At 38.2% G+C, this 15,650-nt stretch overlaps 1 protein-coding gene across 1 annotated transcript in view; it reads left to right on the forward strand.

The window, feature by feature from the left end:
- Tnni3k (TNNI3 interacting kinase) overlaps positions 1 to 15,650 on the forward strand; it is a 313,990-nt gene that overhangs the window by 199,270 nt on the left and 99,070 nt on the right.

Here is a 15,650-nt window from a genome sequence, read left to right on the forward strand (position 1 = left end):
TATTTATCAAAATAGTTTAACAGGCACAGTGTCTTGGGATTCGGATGGGCTTATATTTGTGTCACCATTCAACACTCTATACCATTCATACTCTAATCAAGATATTGTTTTAAGAAATCAACAAATTGCCAGCTTGTGCTATTGTATGTTGTGTGTAGTTCACAATGCAATTATGAACTTGTGAAAGTCTGTATTTGGGATGGTTTGTACATGTTTTGTGATATTTACCGTGGATAATTCAAGAGGACACATGGAGAATCCAAAAATATATATGTACAACATAGCAAGTTATCATAGATTTCAAATGTGTATGCAGGTATATCTATTTCAGGTAGAAGTTTTCTCCCAATTTCCTCCAATCATGCAGAAAATGTTTGATAACTTGCACAAGGTATTATTAAGTACTAAAAGAAATGGACATAAATGAAAAGTACTAAATATTAATTTATTTACTTATTAAGCACATATTTCTGGAATGACTTTTCTGGGCCAGCCCCAAAGCTAAGTACAACAGTAATAAAGACACATGTTGTTCTCAAAGATTTTGTTTCTTGGGAGCATATTTTAAAAATAAAAGTAAAAAGTATCCCAAAGAGAATAAAATCAACTGGCCCCAGGTATCAGGAAAGCAGATAAAAAATTAGAAGATATTATATTAGACCCTCTAGTGTAGAGAAAGGATGAATAAACAAATACATTCATAATATGTATCTTATGCATAAAATGTATAGTATGCATAAAATGTATACTACCTTATTCAAAGGTAGAAATGGGTGTAGGCAAAATTTGTGTGGGCAGATATTATGTTAAATTCATGTGTATCAGCAAAGAAATAATATGCCTTGTTTAAACTTATCATTCAAAAGCTAAAAATGAATATTTAAACTCTCATATAATTCATCCTATTATCTAATGCCTCAAAGGAAGAAAAGAAGAATATAAGATTGTGTAAAGAGTGCTAGAGGGAGGATTTGGAGCTCTCCACTTCTGGGTAGTGTCTTTTTTCATAGTCCCTTTGCTTTTGAGGATAGGCTTGTGAAATAGTTCAAGAAGCTATTCTCAAAGCTTTCAAAATTATCAAATACCAACATGCAATTCCAACACGATTGCTGTATCTGGAAAAGACCCTGCAGACAGCATCACAGCCTTCAGATTTCATTGTCATTACACAAAGCGGATGTATTGAGACTGCAGTCCCTCCACTCAAGCCGTAAGAAAGCAGCATGTGCATTAAGAAGCTATGGTCTACAGATGGCAGTTTTTGCAATAGCTGTAATATGTGTCAGAGTGAACATTATCATTTGCAAGTTAGTAATGAGTCTTTATCAATCTTTAGAAATAGATTGTTTGAATCTAAATATACATGTTACCTTGAAAGCAAAACAACTGGTGAGTGTGATAGGGAGGCCAGATTTGCCCAGTGCCATCATTAACTGTGGAGGGACTTCAGGTTGACTCCAGCTCAGATAAGAGCAGAAGCCAACTCCATCTCCACTAAGCCCTCCCCCACCCTATTCAGGGAAGCTCTCCTTTACTATGTTAAGTTATGTAGATTGACTACCTGAGGCCTGGGAGCTTCAAGGGAACCTGCTATGAGTAGGCTTAGAATGATAGGTTAGTTCAAATAGATATTATGAGACAGACTGTAACTCTATTGGCCACCTGTGTGCGGCCTAGCATGCTCTGTAAGTGTTGTATCTTCATTGGTCACCTGCATGTGACAAGTTTGTCTGTGATGTTTGCCTTATAACCAGGCTGGAAGGCCACACAGGCACGCGGTTCCAGCTGCCAAGTCTGGGCCCTGATCCTGCACTCATGGTCGGCAGTTTCGGCTCCCCAGTCCGGGCTGCGACCAAGGCCGGTTGGTTCACTTTTTGTTCACTTTTTACTTCCCCAGTAAAACTGTCTTTTTGTCACCTTGTAGCTGGAGACTGTGTGGTGGACTCTTGGGGGAACAGGAATCCCCTCCCTTGGGGGGGACCCCGTTTCATTGTAGCGAACCCCCACTCTACTTCAGTGAGGTCTTTTTGTTTTTTGCTTATTACCTATAATACCAAGAATTTTAATTAATTTTTATTCTTCTACATATCTTGAACACAGTATTCCATTTCTATATCAGCATCAGGAGCACTTACTGAAACTTTTTGGAGTTTTTGCAAGTTTAAAGGCTCTTTCTGATAGTTGCAACCCCATAACATCTCAGCATGGATAATATTTACTAGATGACAGTGTGAACAAACCAGAATAAAAACATCATCAACTTTTAATTCCTGGATATTTAAAGTCCTAAAGGATGATCCATGCTATTAAGGTGTTTAAAATCATAATTGCTTGTGTAAGTGATAAACAATTACATTTATACAATGTTTTGCAAGTTCTCAACAACTTCTAAACTTATTGTTCAATCCTTGCAATAACCTGATGAGATAGCTCTTATAGACTAGAGAAACTGAGATAGGTTATACATAAATGAGTCATGTGAGATAATTTTTTAAAGGAATTTAGTGACAGGGCTGTGCTAGAACCTAAAATCTTGGTCTTCTAAATCCATTGTTCTTATAAAGTCCACTAAAATGTAGTAAGGTAGGAAGAAAGAAAAGTTGCAAAATGAGGATGTTGGTAGACTTCACAATAAGTGATGTGGTCTCACTGCTAAAGAGGGCTGACAGTGGCAGAAAACTGACAAGAGTAATGACATAGACCATATCAAAGACTCCTTTTTTTTTTTTTTTCTGCCAGCACTGGGGCTTTTTTGTGTTTAATTGGAAATAAGAGTCTAATGGACTTTCATGCCCAAGCAAGCTACAATTCACAATCCTTACATCTCAACATCCTGAGGAGCTAAGATTATAGTTATAATCCATCTCTACCTGGCTTGATTTTTTATTTATTCAATGAATCCTTTCTTTTGTAGAATCTTCTCTTCCTAAAAAAGAGTTTTTCAAATTGGATAGGGTGGGGGCTCACTTAACCCTTTTTGAGATAATCATTTATAAACTTTGGAACTATGAAGTGTTAACTAGAGTACTTAATGTATTAAGATGATTTCTAGTTAAGATGTTATATTCTTTTTTCCACTATTTAATGCTATCCATATATTTCCCTTTCTGTATAATAAAATTAAGATGATATATATGTTATTAATTTTGTCTCATTTGATTGTTTCATTCTTGGCTTATCTTTTGAGAAACCAATTAATTAGTTTCCCAATACTGCAAAGTTATTCCCATTATGTGTTTCTTTATTGAGAAAATATTATGTGCAGACTTACATGGATGAATTTTGTAATAAAGTTATTACTTCACTTAATCTTTACCAAAAGTTTCTTCATAAAATTCACAAAAAATGTGAAAATTTATCAAATGAATTTATTTCCCAAAATCATTCAGCCAATAGACAGAGATGACATTTGATCTTATGTGCTCTAATTCTCACTCCTGTACTCATTCTATAGCCTTTAAGAGCTCCAACACAACTACACATGCCTACATTTAGGGTGCATGTCGTCCTAGGAACTAGACCTTTCAAGTGGTGCCTTCTTTCATTCCCTATATAACATTGAGCATGTAGATAACCTTTACAGACTAATATTTCTATGGCTTAGACTTAGGTAGACATACTACACACCAAACTAAACAAAACCCCAAAAAGTAGAAAAAAATCAAGCCACCAAATTACTTTTAAACAAAATGTTCTGCTGTGTAATGCTGAATACAAAATATCGACAGCATATTGAATAACTGGTAGACTTCTTTATAATACTAATCCTTAGTTTTTAGCAAAATCAGAATCACTGGTGTCCTGGCTTTGTTTCAGCTGCTGGATTCATGAGTGACCTATATGCAAAGGATTCACCTGAAAGAGCTGTATGGTTGAACTATTTAGTCACATGGAACATTTTATATAAATATTCTTATTAGATTTTGTAAACACTACCAAAGCAACCCACCCTTCCTTTTTTCAAACTACTTTGCTACCTCCATAATATCCCATAGCTCTCTACTGCCTGTGATCAGACACACAGGCACAAACACATCTTTCCCCTTCATTGGCTCATTTTTCTTTTTCCTCCCATCATCCATACTTTTCTCTTTAGCATCTTCTTCAGTGTCCTTATTGTACATACTTTCTTGCACTTTTTTGAGATCCTCTTTATTCTATTACAAAAACCTTTCAAAACAATATTCCAAAATTAACACAACATATGAGAAATTCAAGTTAAACTTTCAAATTTACTTTACATAAGCCATTTGTGTATTCCTGTGAAAGAACGTGTGAGGGGGCTGGGAATATGGCCTAGTGGTAGAGTGCTTGCCTCCTATACATGAATCCCTGGGTTTGATTCCTCAGCACTGCATATATGGAAAAAGCCAGAAGTGGCGCTATGGTTCAAGGGGTAGAGTGCTAACCCTGAGCAAAAAGAAGCCAGGGACAGAGCTCAGGCCTGGAGTTCAGTCCCTAGGACTGGCCAAAAAAAAAAAAAAAAAAATGAATGTGTGAGGGAAAAAAATTGAATTTGGAAGCCAACTAAATGTGGACTCAATCCTAATTCCAACACTGTAAGTAAATGTGAAAGAATATTATCAGCTTTTCAGCCTCAATTCTTTAGTTAACAGGATGAAATGCAATAGTAGTATCATTAGTATATAATATGAGTAGTATTGCGCTACTATATAAGAGTACTATGGACTCATTTAAATGAGACACAGAATTCAAAGTATCCTGCTATGTTAACCTTATAGAAGTTACATCACTTTCCTGTTATCCAGTTTGGTCATTCTTAAAATGTTGTAATCATACCAACCACATTGGGTTGTGTGACAATTAAATGGGTTACCATTTATTGCTTATAACCAGACCAAGCATGTAGGGTTATATGTGGTATGATTATTTTCATTGATACTACTATTACTATTTAGCATCAAAAGAGGCATGATTATGGCAGTAAGTACAATGAATATTCACAACCATAATGTTTCCTGCTGCTATATTATTGCCTTGTCAGCATGGCATAAGAATATTTTGGGGCCAGGCATGGTAGTTGTTGCCTATAATCCTAGCTATTTGAGATTACTGAGATAAAAGGTGTTAGGTCCTCTCCCTGAGGGCTCCATGCCGATGACCCCACCTCATTAAGTCTCCACTCAGTTACCTGGGTAACCTGCAGACCTGGAGGCAGTTACCTCCCCGAAATTTCCCTGAGGTCACATACTAATCCACCTGGCTACACCCCTTGCCCCTGCCCTAGATATAAGGCAGGGCTGGGTGGGGGTCTCTCTCTCTCCCTTCTCTCTGGCCATGGATCATCTTGGCCACAGGCCAGCAGTTCGGTAATAAACTTTCTCTTCTGCCTGAATACCGCGTGGCGTTCTCCTTTACCGGCTACCTACTTTAAAAACCTAACCTAAATCCTAAAAGGATCGTGATCCAAGGGAAGCTGGGGAAATAGTAAGAGACTCTCTCTAAAACAAAATATGGAAGTCAATCTAAAAGGGCTGGTGGTGTTGCTCTAGTGGTGGAACCCTTGTCTAGAAAGCATGAGACTCTGACTTAAAACCTTTGTATAACAACTATAACAATAAAAATGTTTTGGTCTACCTGAAGAAATAAATGTGGATGTGAGTAGGTGTGCCCTCACATATATAATGTATTTTTTAAAAAAGTACAAAAGCATAAAACTAAATGTGTCCAACTTAAAATAATGATATATGTATTTGGTCTCAGAGCCAACAGTGGGACCTAGAATATTTGGGCAGGAGTTCAGAAAGCAGACCAAATCTAAGCTTGTTTTTGAAGCAGGACTAAATAAGTCTGCCAGGAAAGGAATGAAGGGATGATTAAGTGGTGTGAGCAGAACTTGACCCAGAGGGACCCCGCTTATGCAGGACAGTTGATGATTAGAAGGATAGAGTGGAGAGTGTTCGTTTTGCTCATTTCCTTATCTTACTGGGAAGGTATGTTTACTGGAAAGCTCTGTCTTGAACAGTATCCAACAACATAGTAGAAGCCAAATAAATTCTCCTCAAATATTTGTTGGCAAAAACTTAGTAAACATGCACATAAGAATTTGCCTGGAATAAGATTGAACAGGAAAAAAATAGGTTTTAAAACCTAGAGAGTTGAAATCATTATTTTGGTATTATTGAAAATATGAAATGTCAATTTAGTCTGAGTAAATACAGATTTCAATTCTATAGACGTTAGAGAAAGTTGTTACTGGATGAAACTAATCCACAGATTTTTCCCTCTTTGCTCTTCCTTCAATATCAAAAATAAATTTTAATTCAGTGAATGTAATTCACCGAAAACTTGTCCATGTTCATGGTTCTTGCTTATGTGAGGGTCTTCTATTCTTATTGTGCTTTGTGAAAAAAACATGATGAATAGAATAAATCACTAAAGGAGGGTGGAGTAACCTTGAAAAATGAAATTCTTTATCTGGAGGACAAATTAAAGTGAATTTCAACTTGGATGTTATGATGTAACCCAGGGAAGAAAAGAAGTAAAGAGCTGCTGAGAGGTATTTTGAAGACAGTCATACAACATTAACAAATAGTTAGAACGAAAATAGCCCTAACCCATCACAGTTGGTAACTTATGTTCCTGTGACTAATACTGCTACTTGCAGGAATGCACTATTTAGTGGCTGAGGGGGGAAAAAATAAACAACATTTCTTCTCTGCAACTGAAATGACACTGAGTGGTTCAGAGAGTTTTAAAAAAATGGATTTGTTCATTTCTTTGGAATTTTCAAAGTGTCCTTGATAGAAAACGTGTGGGACTAAGTACATTTTTAACATGCCCTTTTGCAGAGGCATGGGTATTTAGTCTTCCCAGGTTCACTCAGGGAGGATAGAGGGGCCATAGTGAAAGCCATAGGTTCGGATTAGTCCAGTAGGTAAGCGATTTTCTTTCCTGAAGTACCTACTAATCCCTGCTTCCCAAAGAGCTGCATACAAATTCCCCTGAAGCCATACTTTTTTAAGCACTTATCTGTGGCTCATTCTGAGACGTGGGAAGGAGACACTACTTAGAGGTTAAGCTCTGCAGGAGCAAAGCCTCTGCTTGTCAGAGATAGAGCCGCCTCACCTGCTGTCTTCCAGTTAGTTGCCCACATCCAAGATTGCTTTACTTAATACAAAAAACCTTATTTGTTGATAAAGTCCAACTCTCTTCTGCCAGCTGTTATTTATTTATTTACTTACTGTTGTTATTGTTATTATTATTATCATTATCATTATTTGCCAATCCTGGGGCAAGAACCTAGAGCCTGGGCTCTGTCACTGTTCCTCTCTGTGCTCAAGGCTAACACTCTACCATTGAGCTACAGTGCCACTTCTGACTAGTCTTATGGATTTTCCAGCCCTGCTGGGAGCTGGCTTCAAACCGTGATCCTCAAATCTCTGCCTACTGAATATCTAGGATTACCGGTGTTAGCCACTGGCACCTGGTCCAACTGTTATTTTTAAGCTCAGCTCTCTTCTGCTCAACACAAATTCACTTACTTCAGGGTCTTTTAATATGTAACATGATATATAAAATACCAATGGTGTCTGTAATACTAAATCCCCACAATTTCCTTTCTCTTATTTGTCTTTTATACTTTTCTTACTCTCTCCTTTCTCCCAGCTTCCTAATCCATTAAGATCTGGGATTTAATTTTAATATTCAGAGATACAACATATAGCCCGAACATTTTGCTTGTGTTAACGGCATACTCTTTAGGTTCTTGGCAAGTTGCCAAAGTATTAGTCTTGGATTACTTTCAAAAATGTAAAGGAATGTTGTGACATGTGAGTCCCTTGTAGCTAGTGCCTGTGCATCTATATCTCTGAACTTAGCATGGGCTGGAGACTTGCTTCAATCTGCAGGCTTCAGGAAAAAAGGCAATGGGTAATTTAGCAGAAAAAAAAATCAATTATCAGTCAAGAAATCTGTTGGATGGCTTTACAAACAAACAAACAAACCCAAATCTCTTCAAATATTTTTCTTAATACAATAAGATATGGTTTAACAATGCTTAATATTCTTCCCAACTATTAACTATTGTGTAATGTATGTATTTTCTTTTTCTATGTTTTCAAAATCACTGCTATATAGGCTTTCATATTATTTTCTCTCCTATCTTTTGCTTAGAAACATTTATGTTTTCTCCTCACACACAAGTGTCTCAGTATATTTCAGGCCCTATAGGACAGGGTTAGCATGATGATATTACAATTTGTCAGTATTTTCAAAACAGAATATTTAGCAAAGTGGCCAGAAAGCTGTATTTAGACTAATGAAACACCAAATTTTCAGAAAAAAATCTGTGATTCTTTTGATATAGAAACTTTATTTTAGTAATCTGACTAGCTAATTATTAATCTTAATACATAGGCATTTTGACATTTTATTCATTCTTTAAAGCTTCAAATATGTCAATTTAACTATGTTAATTTACTGTGACCCCTGTTAGGAAAAATGGAGAAGAATGGAAAAGGAATAGGCCAGACTCAGTCCTCAACAGGTGAGGACTATTTATTGAGGAACAGCAAGGGGCACAGACCTTCCTACAGGTTTGGAGGTTAAGCCTAGAACTGGATGTTGGGGTGGGCTTATATAGTGCTTAACAAGGAAGCAGAAAATAGAAGATAGGTTATGGTCTCTTGGAGCCCAGGGTGATGTCCTTGGCCAAGCTCACAGTGGAATGTTCTACCTGAGTTGAGAGGTTGATAGGGTGATAGTGTCCTTGGCCAGGCCCAGATTGGAATAGCCTGAGGACAGGCATGTGATTAAGCCTGTTCATGTATAGCTGTTGTTTTGCTTGGCCTTGGGGAATAAGCCAGGAATCAATCCTTCGTATTCCATCTTTAGATACAAAAAAGGATCCAGCCAAGAGGTGAGAGGCAAGACCACATCCTTTATATAGGGTCTTTGGAAACATAAAAAAGATTGTGCTGCAAGGAAGGAGACTGGGAAAGGGGTAGTCAGGTGTCTTTCTGTCTACTTCCTGCTGACATTAGGTGTCAAGGAGTCACTGGGGCTGGGTCTTGGGCATCACAGAGTTACTAGGGCTACAGTATTCAGGGTCCACATCTCTGCTAGGTAGGGCAGGGTAGTATAAGAAAAGCCTCCACAAAGTAGCAGGATATAAAATAGATCCTCAAAAATCAATGGCTTTATATATGCCAACAACCTGAAGAGCAGGCTGAAATCAGGAAAGCAACTACTTTAGCAATAGCCTCAAAAAACATAAAATACTTAGGAATAACCTTAACCAAAGAAGTGAAAGGCCTCTATGACGAGAACTTTAAAAACCTGAAACACAAATTAAGGCAGAACTAAGGAAATGGAAAAACTTCCCATGCTCCTGGATTGGGAGGATTAACATTGTGAAAATGGCAATATTGCTAAAGGCTATCTACAAATTCAATGCAATACCCATCAATATCCCAACGCAATTCTTTAATGAAATAGAGGAAGAAATCCAGAAATTCATATGGAACAATTGAGGTGCCAGACTTTGAAGTCAGGCCCCACCACGTGAACCCCATTTTAGAATCGAACCCTGAGCCAATCAGATTTGTACCTGTGTTCTAATCTTGCTTGCACAGCTGATTGTTGTAACCTTGTTCTTTGCCTTTATAAGCCCTGTGTAATCACAGCTCGGGGCTTCCTCCTAACCTCCGCTGTGTCGGTGGGTAGGACGAGGCCCGAGTTGGCAGCTCGTTAAATAAAGCCTTGTCTTGCTTTTGCATTTCGGAGTGTCTAAATCTCGGTGGTCTTCTTGGGGGTGGTCTTGCGACTTGGCACAACATTTGGGGTTTCATCCGGGATAGCCCCAGACCCGAGATCCCAGACTCCGAAGGTAAGAAAACAGCGCTGTTCATTTGTCTTGTCCTGTAATTTGTCTGTTTGTCTGTTTTGCTTTTGCTTATACTTGTAGGGCGCGAGTCAGTTTGGTTTTTGGCCGGAACTGACCAGGAGGGCCTCCTAAACGAGACTCAACCCGCCCACCTTGTACTTGGGTCTGCTCCTTCTGCTTATCTGGCAGGAGGTTGTGGGCCAACTTGGGTCCACTCCTCCTGTACCCTGGCAGGAGGTTGTGGGCCAACTTGGGAGATCTCCAACTCGAAACTCGGGTCCACTCCTTCTGCACCCTTGCAGGAGGTTGTGGGCCAACTGGGGATCCACTCCTTCTTGCAGGAGGTTGTGGGCCAACTCGGGTCCATTCCTTCTGCACCCTTGTAGGAGGTTGTGGGCCAGTTTGGGAGATCTCCAACTCGTAGCTTTTCTTAGGCCTGTGTGTTTTCCTCCTTTTGTATTAATTGTTTTGTTTTTGTAGCCTTTTGGACTGAACATCTGATCAGAGCTATGGATAACGTTCTATCTTGAGGACCTCCATCTAGCCCCCTAGACTTGATCCTAGCTCACTGGAGGGAGGTTAAGGAGATAGCTCATTTTTGTGTGTTTCTTTCTTGCACTGTGCCTGACTGAAGGTCAACGCCCCTGAGTCAGCCTGAAGAAATTACAGAAGATGGATGATCTTCACCCATCAGCCCCCCTTTAAAACCGAGGGACCAGAGTTATTTTCGGATACTACTTTTGGCCCTACTGGCCCATGCCTTACCTCTATATCATCCCCTAGACATGCAAGCCATTGAAATGGACAGAATGGAGCCATGATTGGCTCCCAAGGTACCAAAAAGAAAAAGGGGGAAATGAGGTGCCAGACTTTGAAGTCAGGCCCCACCACGTGAACCCCATTTTAGAATCAAACCCTGAGCCAATCAGATTTGTACCTGTGTTCTAATCTTGCTTGCACAGCTGATTGTTGTAACCTTGTTCTTTGCCTTTATAAGCCCTGTGTAATCACAGCTCGGGGCTTCCTCCTAACCTCCGCTGTGTCGGTGGGTAGGACGAGGCCCGAGTTGGCAGCTCGTTAAATAAAGCCTTGTCTTGCTTTTGCATTTCGGAGTGTCTAAATCTCGGTGGTCTTCTTGGGGGTGGTCTTGCGACTTGGCACAACACAATACAAAACCCCAACAGCCAAAACAATCCTAAGTAGAAAGAACAGTGTTGGAGGAATTTCAATGCCAAACTTCAAGCTGTATTACAAAGCTATAGTAATAAAAAACAGCTTGGTGTTGGCACAAGAACAGGCCTGAGGACCAATGGAACAGAACTGAGGACCCAGAAATGAACCCACAGAACTATGCCTACTTAATCTTTGATAAAGGAGCTAAAAAATAGGATGGAAGAAAGACAGCTTCTTCAACAAATGGTGCTGGTAACACTGGATCAACACCTGTAACAAACTAAAACTAGATCCCTATATATCACCATGCACCAAAATCAATTCCAAATGGATCAGAGACCTAGAAGTAAAATCAGATACCCTGACAAATACTACAAGAAGGAATAGGAGAAACACTTGGACACCTTGGCACAGGACAAAACTTCCTTAATAAAGGCCCAGAAATGCAACAATTCAAAGAAAGATTGGACAAATGGGACTGCACCAAACTGCAGAGCTTCTGCAGGGCAAAGAACATAGCTTGCAAGATAAACAGAAAGCCCACAGACTGAGAGAAAAATCTTTACCAGCCATACAACAGACAAAGGCCTCATATCTAAAATATACACAGAACTCAAAAAATTAAATTCCTCTAAAACAAATCCTCAGAAAACCAACTGCCCCCTTAATAAATGGGCTAAAGACCTAAAAAGAGACTTCTCCGAAGAGGAATGAGAATGACCAAGGGACACATGAAGAAGTACTCTACATCACTGGCCATAAAAGAAATGCAAATCAAAAACAACACTGAGATTCCACCTCACCCCAATAATAATTTCCATTATCAGGAAATCTAATAATAACAAATGCTGGAGAGGACGTGGCCAAAAGGTTACCCTACTACATTTTTGGTGGGAATATAAAATTGTTCAACCACTCTGGAAAGCAGTATGGAGGTTCCTCAGAAGGCTAAACAAAGATTTCCCCTATGACCCAGCAGTCCCACTTTTGGGAATCTACCCAAAAGATTACAAGCAAGATCACACTAAGCCACCAGTACAACTATGTTAATTGCAGCACAATTTGTCATTGCTAAAATATGGAACCAACCCAGATGCCTCTCAGAGACGAGTGGATCAGGAAAATGTAGTACATATACACAATGTAATTCTATGCCTCTAACAGAACGAATAACCTTGCCCTGCTTGTAAGGAAATGAAAGGACTTGGGAAAAAAATCATACTAAATGAAGTGAGCCAGACCCAAAGAAATATGGATGCTATGGATTCCCTCATAGGGAATAATTAGGACATGTTTAGGTTAGTCATAACAGAAGATCACAATAGCCCAATAGCTATGCCCATATGAACACATAAGGTGATGCTTAATGAAATGAACTCCATGTTATGGAAACAAGTGCCATATCATTGTAATTATTTTCAACATGCCATGTTAAACAGTACCCTATTTTTTCCCTTTTTATTTTTTCTCATATTCCCTTCCTGTGGTTTTACCCCTGCTATCACTGTATCTGATCTTAGTACCCTGGATACTGTATATACATGTATTAGAACTAGGGAAGGAAAAGGGAATACCAAAATTGAGGGACAAAGGATAAAAAGACAAGCCATTCCAAAAGTAATACTTACAAAACCATTTGGTGTAAAGAACTGTACAACTCATGGGGGAGAGAGGGGAAGGGAGAGGGGGAAAATGAGGGAGGAGGTAACAAGTTGGATAAGAAATGTACTCACTGCCTTACATATGAAACTGTAACCCCTCTGTATTTCACTTTGACAATAAAGAAAAAACTTAAAAAAAAAAAAAAAAGCCTCCAGTTGCCTAAAGTAATAAGATGGTCTTGACTTGCTCTCAGGTAATGTCCTGAGTGAGGACTGTTATCCTGTTAAAGAGAAACTTGAAAAAGGTGAGACCAGGCAAAAGACTGACAAGGTGGAAGGACCAGTTAACATGAATGACATAGGAGAACACACCCTGGCCCCAAGACAGAGAAGTTCCATTTGAAGCATAAGCCCATATCCAATCAGAAACAAGGGCTGGATTGGAGCGGTTAAATGCCCAGTGAGAGGCCTTGATCATTTCCTATAAATAGTAGGTAACAAAGTCAAGAAAGTAAGTTTCTGTGCAGTTAGAAGGTAGTCAGGTATGGGCATTAAATGGATAAGCTTATTAACTATTTCTTTTTTGATAGCCTGGCTCAGGTTAATTTTAAAAGGGCAACTCCATTTAGGATGTTTACCATCCCTCTTACTCCATGACTCGCTTTTGTCCTGGGGCTCAGTATTTCCAAAACAGAATATTCAGCAAAGTGGCCAGAAGGCTATATTTTGGGGGAAAAAATTGATTATTTTTGAATCTTATGGAAATTTTATTTTAGTAATCCAACTAGCTAATTATTAATTTTAATACATAGGTATTTTTGACATTTTTTCCGTTCTTTAAAGCTTTAACTATGTCAATTTTGGGGAAAATTTATCCCACACTAATTTACTGTGACCCCCAAGTCTAAGTTTCAAAAATAACTGTCTAAAAGAAATTGGAAGCCTCTGCTGATCCGTGGTTTGATGCATTAATAAAATGTCAGGCTGTGGGAAGAAAATGTAGTCAGTCTGATGCTTTATAATATTCTTGTTCCTTTTCTCCATTTTAAATTATGATCAAACAAATCATATCTAATGAATTCACAGCTGCCATCTTCCATGTTATCTTGATTGTCACTTCAGCTTTTAAAAAAAGTTCCATTTTGTAGTTTGCATAAGTAAAATTCCTCATATGATTATACTCTATTAAGATGGATAAGAAAAAATTCTATTTAAACATAGAAATAGAAATGATATTTTCTTGTTGATTCCAGGATGCTTGCTTATAGAAACCTCACAATCAATAGCATGTGTTTGTGTTTTGATTTATCTAGTCATTTTCATTCTTTTACTTGAATTTCATGTGCTGAGCAAATATTAAGTGAAAAGTATGATCCTTTTTTCAGCATTACCCTCAATAAGAGGGTTTAACAACAATACAAATCTTATAATCTGCATCTTCAATCCCACTGGCAATGGGACAAATCCAGTAGCTTTAGAGAAAAGCTTTCAAATATACTTCTACTGGCAGACTGAAGTTTGTTTTAGAAAAAGTCAAGGCTCTGAGATCCTTTGCATTTATTGGAGTATTCTGTTTCCATGGTTTCCAAGAGTTCACTGAAATTAGCCTTTCAGTGTTTGGAAGTTCATGATATGGGTCTTTGGTAAACTTCTGCCTTACATAAATTATGTTCAAATTTATCTATTGCCTTTCTTAGGTAAGTATTGGGGGTTAACCATTCTATCAACACAGCTTTAACCTTGAAAGCCTATTCTAAAGAGCAAAGAGTAGATATGAGATATCTCTAGCAAGTCTATATGAAGAGGGCTGGTTTCTAGTATTTTGAAAACCAAATTATCTAGGAATTGTCTTAAAAGAGATGATTAGGGAAGCCAAGGCATGGAGTTATCTGGCCTTTGATGGGAGAATGTCCTCATGAAATAAAAACTAAAAAGAAGACTCCAGTAAAATATCCTTTAGGAGTCCTTTAGTAAATTATGTGGAGTTCCAAGGAAAATTTAGAGAGGATTCAAGTATATACAAAGAGGCTTTTTTTTTTTACTATGAAATGAAGCATATTATCTCAGATATCATCATATAATTGTTATATCAGGAATTTGTAATCAGCCACAATTGCAAAGGAACTTCAAGTAGCCACTACATAATGTCCGTGAATAAAGACCTGTCTACTAAATTCCTGGCCCAAATGTGCTTCTCCATTATCCTGGGGTTCAAACTTGGGATCCCCTGCAGGTATTCCTCATGAAGTTGATGAATTTTGGATCAGGAATATTACTTTAACATGTGAGATAAATCAATGGGTGGATAGATATATGGTAGATTGACAGACATACATAGAGACAGATGATGTCAGAGTCAAAAATAAAGAAGGAAAGAAAAGAGAAAGAAAGAAAGAGAAAGAAGGGAGGGAGATAATAAAGGAAAGAAAGAAGGGAGGAAGGAAGGAGGGAAAGAAAGAAAGAAAGAGAGAGAGAAAGAAAGAAAGAAAGAAAGAAAGAAAGAAAGAAAGAAAGAAAGAAAGAAAGAAAGAAAGAAAGAAACAGATAAGGGAGAGAGGCAGGATAACCACTATGAGAATATATCTTTGATTACCTAGAGCTTACCCAGATAACTCTAAAATAATATTTAGGAAAAAATATTTAGGAAAGGACATAAAGCCCTAAAGTAATGTATAATGTGAATTAAACACATTTTAGTTAGCTAGGGGTGATATATTTGAAAAACAACAGGAAACAGTTCATGGTGTGGAGGTCCCATAAAGCAGGCCATTGAATTTGGCTATGGCAAATGTTCAGGAGGGAACTGCATAAATGCCTGTGCTGAAGGTGACCAAGGTAGTACTCCCCAGTGAGAGGCGTGTAGTAAAGAGTCCTGAGCTATCACTTAGCTCTGCAGGCAAAATGTGGCAGCTAGCAGATCTAGGACTCCTCAGCTTCTGGTGGGAATGATTGCTTGTCAGGCAGATGTGTTTGTAAACTAATGACTTTCACAGTGTGATGAGATTGAAAATGAAGCCTAATTGCTTCCA

The sequence above is a fragment of the Perognathus longimembris genome, chromosome 7 (assembly GCF_023159225.1).
Source record: "Perognathus longimembris pacificus isolate PPM17 chromosome 7, ASM2315922v1, whole genome shotgun sequence".
NCBI lineage: Eukaryota > Metazoa > Chordata > Mammalia > Rodentia > Heteromyidae > Perognathus > Perognathus longimembris.